This window comes from Pinus tabuliformis, chromosome J (genome assembly GCF_031772625.1).
Source record: "Pinus tabuliformis cultivar Carrire ecotype Pingquan chromosome J, CPIR1, whole genome shotgun sequence".
NCBI classification, from domain to species: domain Eukaryota; kingdom Viridiplantae; phylum Streptophyta; class Pinopsida; order Pinales; family Pinaceae; genus Pinus; species Pinus tabuliformis.
In genome coordinates this window covers 485113355-485118251 of record NC_142295.1, presented here as the reverse complement: position 1 = coordinate 485118251, position 4897 = coordinate 485113355, and the positions used below count along the sequence as shown (strand labels likewise).

Genomic DNA, 4897 nt, shown 5'->3' with positions numbered 1-4897 from the left:
CAAACATACTTTGCCACTTAAACCTCTAGAAATATCATCCATGACTCATGAAGAAATAGAAGATGTCTAGTATTGAGTGTTTGTAATACCCCTCCACTATTATCGAAATATTGTATTTTCTGTTTGACTATTGTTAGTTTGTTGGCGAATGAGCCATGATGAACTGATTATCAGGAATAGTGGATGTAATTAAATAAATAAATTGTTTAATAAACCTGGAAATTGTGGGGAATGAAACACTAGAGTAAAAAGATGCCTGCCCAAATATGATGTGGATCAAATTTGATTAAAATTCATTAAATAAATATACTCAATTGAATATAAATACTGAGAAAAGCATTGCAGGAGAGAAAAGAAGGATTTGTGAGGAAAAACAAAAGAAAAACCTAGAGGGTTAGCAGATCACTGAAAGGCGGGACGCCGACAAGGAAAAATCTATGAGAAAAATAATGTTAAAATACATTATGTGGAATCAGAGGGGGTTACTAATTCCAAGAAAGATCATCTTATCTCGAGGAGCATCAAAGGTAGGTCCAAGATTGGGTGGATCAATGTTGTCTCAAACTTGATTTCCAGAATAAATTTCTAGTTAGATATTGTGAGTATTGTTATTATTCATATTATGGATTAGAGTTAATTATATTTGTCACATCATTACAATTATGTTAATTTTTGTTATGAAAACGTTCTCAAAAATTTACTTTTATGAAGATGAATTTCTACAATTAGAATTTAATTGTAATTATTTGTTATGCGAATATATTTAGTGTTTGAGGTATGAGAACATAGATTTTAACACATGTTTGATTACGATAGCAAAGACAAGAAAATATATGGGTAGTGGTTGCCATAAAGGCCCTGGGAACATTTGCATGTAGATGGGGTTGCATGTGTAGCTGCATGAGTAAATTAGGAGTATGTATGATGGGTGTGATTAGATACCAGATAGGAGTCATTAAACTCTGGTTTATGAATGTGTCTCTTAGAAAAATTGTCTCTATTTGCAATTACACTATCACACTGTAAGTGTTAAAAGAGAAAAAAAATGTAAATTTGGGCTATGATCTGTATGTATAGCGTGACTTATTGTTGCAGGGGAAAAGAAAGAGAAGAATAAAGAATTGTAGAGAACTTCCACATGGTTGAATGGAACACCATACAGGAACTTCTGAAAGGAGCCAAGGGGTAAGTATTTTCCCAAGTGTATCATCATATAATCACTATAATCATGAATGATACAAGTGAGAAGGGAAACAATTCTTGGGGTCAGACTAGGAGCGAATTGACATGCAGGGTTGCATTAACCCTCAACAACAACACCCAAGCCAGTGGAAAAGGTTAATCTGGGGGGTTAGGTGGAATCAAGAGAAATTTCATCGTCTTTCCCACTCGAATCCTCGCCTAGCTGGTAACCCACAGATTATTGGAATAAATCCCTTCTCATATTATTGTTTCAGGAAAATAATTTATCAGGCACAAATATGTGATATGTTCGCCATAGAATTTTATTATAGTATAAGAACGTTAACCCCAAAAAATCAAGCTAATTATTGTATTTCACCTTCCAGAGTAGCAACAACCATAAGCCTGAATCAAACTTTATTTACTGACTATGGACTTCATTACGAAATAAATACTAAAGCAAACCTAGAAAAGGAGTTGCTATGATTGTAGAAATTTAAGCCGGAGCACATGAGTTTAAAGAAGAAGTTATCATAGAACTTAACACATAGACATACCCACAGTCACAGAAATGCAACTCCTTATTTAAATTATTTATTACATATAACCTAAGGTAGATAAAAATTACTAAATTTATAATGGTCTAGCTGTGATCAACATCGGCATAAAGGAGAGAACAAGCTCAGTAATAGAGAAGTAACCTTGTTGCATGCAAAGAGAGAAGCTCTCTCTTATGACGAGTTTCCAACATACATAAAAATGGTGAATAGTTATTCAAGTTAATTAAACAGATAATATGACAACATTCATAGCAGAACTTCAACACATAAGGAAATGTAATTAACAAACTGAGAGGATGATTCACATTGATCTTAGTTGTTCAACTCTATAAATTAACAAAATTATTATTCATTCAAGATAACAAACCAGAGAGAAAGATGCACTCTTATCACTAGTTTTCAAATATAGTTGAAACATATATTTATTCAATATCACAAACCAGAGAGAAAGATGCACACTCATTCTCAATCTTCAACATAGCAGAACATAGGATAATCATATAAATATGAACAAAGAGAAATCATTTACAGTAACGTTCGATAAGATTAATTCTTCCTCAATAGATATTGTCACAATGTTGGCCATACCAAATGGGGCACGCAAAAATACTACCCACGGTAAGAAAAGGAGAAAACCCTTGAACATGGGTTCAAACTCTGACAGAAAATTTAAGTCAAGTATATGCATATGAGAATCTATATAGCGCATGGCTCCTTGGCCCTTTAAAATTTAGAAAACCTTTCTAACAGTAACAAATTTACATATATTTGGAAAACGTTGGGTTTTCCCAATCCCTCAACTATGGTAGAACATCCTGGAAGGGAGGAATCGTGCAAGGGGAACCGACCTAGAAGTAACAGATGTTGGTTAGTGCTTGCCGAGGATGAATTATGATTACTTGTGTATTGGTCATGGAAAGAGGCCTCATTCCTGTAGCTGAACTTTTACATCAAAACCTCCAAAATGATTAGCATTAGGGCAAATGAACTCACAAACGGGGTAAACAACCTAGCCACGATGATAGAGGTGGAAATGTGTACCTGCACTACCAGTTGGAGGACCAAGGGCGACTATCTGTTGGTCGTTGGAACCCCAAGTTAGCCTTGTAGCAATACTCACCTCCAATCCTATGCAAAAAGGAAATGAGAACCACGTTGAAGACAAAAAGGTTTACCTATGAGCATGGAACTTCAGAGAGCGATGAAGAAAATTACATGGGTGAATGAAACCTGTACAAATGACCTCTGTTGCAACAACTAGAATTTTGACACTGGTATGAAAAGAAAATGCAGATTGGGAGCAGCAAGTTGAGCCCCCATAACTCCATACAAACCCTAAACTATGGCAAAAACCCTAGCTTGAATATGGATACCCTGCAATGGAAAATGGCGATAATAGAGGCATGCGGTGGTGGTATAAGACAAGGCCTCAACTCATTATTGTAGAGCCCTTGGCTCTAGTGGTAGAACAACAGACAAAATGAACTGAGGGCAGACATAGCAAAGGGACTAGGGTTTGAAAGGATGCCTTTATGCCCTTGATGAGTATCAAGAGATCTAGGTCGTCAGTGTTCCATTATCTTTACCATCGTGAGGTCCAAGTGACATGGTACCTAATTCACATGGATCGGAACACATGTAAGTTTCTAGTTGGAGGTGCGGTGAGGGTGTGGAACAACTGTGGCGCAGAGAAAGAGTTCAACCATAGAAAGAGTTAAACATAGTCTTATTCCAACGTAACAAGCCATAATGAGAGGCCAAATACATGTGTCATTAATATTGAAACTAATGGTACACATATAGTTATTAACTATAACACAATTGTCATACATATAGTGGCTAACTATGACAAAAGTGGGTAGCATATAGTTTATTAACTTGAATACATTTTTGTGCATATAATGGGAGGAAACACATATATTTACATCCAACTCATTATAAAAAAACTTAAATACATAGGGCTATACCAACATGGAGTGGAACATTCCTCACCAAGTTTAGACGAGCACTAGGCAGAGGAAGAATTGAATTCATATACAAGTCAAAAAAATGTGGATAGCCACAAACATGATGTAGATACAAATATATTCATGTGATTTAAAAAAATAATCATAAGGGTTGCACCTCAGTTTGCATTACAGTTTAGGGAAAACACCATATGTAGTATTATGATTTTGTCATGGAGTATAATGGAGTCTTATTGTAAGTTAGGTCTCTGACAAGTGGTATCAGAACACCAATTACCACACTGGGCTTAAGACAAAAGGCACCACCATAGTTATAGAGTAAGAAGTAGTAGAAGTAAATGTAACTTACTGATGGTAATAAGTTTGTTTCATAGGGTGCATAATTGAAGCAGATTGTTGTAGAATGATGGAGAACTGCACTCTAGCTATCACCGTTGGGGAGTATTTCTATGTGGAACTAGGTGAAAGTAGCACCTCACTACCTTCTCAGTTCGTGGATATAGTGAGAAATTTGCAACAAGAATTAGCACAGCTCTAGAGTACTAATGAGAGGTTAGTAAAATCTAGTGAGGAAAGGGAAAAGTTGATTAGATAACGGATCGATAAATCTAGCCACAAAAGTGTAGATCTGAAAGGGTTAAAAAGAAAGAAGATCGGGACAGAATCTGAAAAATATGAAAGTGGAGAAGAATCAGGCCATAACTCTCCAAAAGTAAGTAAAGGATATAAGACGATGGAGTTATAGGGGGATTTTAGGAAGACCAAACCCCTACCTTTGATGGGGAAAGGGAGGAGGATGTAGAGGCATGGTTGTTGAACATGATTAAATATTTCTAGGTGTATGAGTACGAGAGTAATCTAAAGGCATGTCTGGCTATTTATCAACTACAGGGTAAAGCTACCCTCTGGTGGGAAGAGGTAAAAAGTGTGCAGCTGCTAGAAGAGAAGACAGTTTCTTGGGAGGAATTCCAGAAACAGTTCAAGTCACGATACCTCAGTGAGCATACTATGATGATAATCGGGCCAAGGAATTTCATGAATTAAGGCTGGGATAGCTGACCATGGATGATTTTTTGGCTAAGTTTACAAATTTTCTACGGTATGTACCATACCTTAAAGAGGAGAAGGCCAAAATATAGCGGTTCCTAAATTGTTTTCCAGCCTCGTATAAGGAGAGAATTGAGTTTG

The 4897-nt window shown here is 36.2% G+C and overlaps 1 long non-coding RNA gene across 1 annotated transcript; it reads right to left on the bottom strand.

The window, feature by feature from the left end:
• Positions 1-2146: 2146 nt before the first annotated feature.
• Positions 2147-3323, bottom strand: LOC149227907 (uncharacterized). The gene is made up of 2 exons (XR_016247170.1): positions 2784-3323; positions 2147-2679 (listed from the first exon to the last, which is right to left on the bottom strand). It is a non-coding gene; the product is annotated as an uncharacterized LOC149227907 (long non-coding RNA).
• Between the last annotated feature and the right edge of the window lie 1574 nt (positions 3324-4897).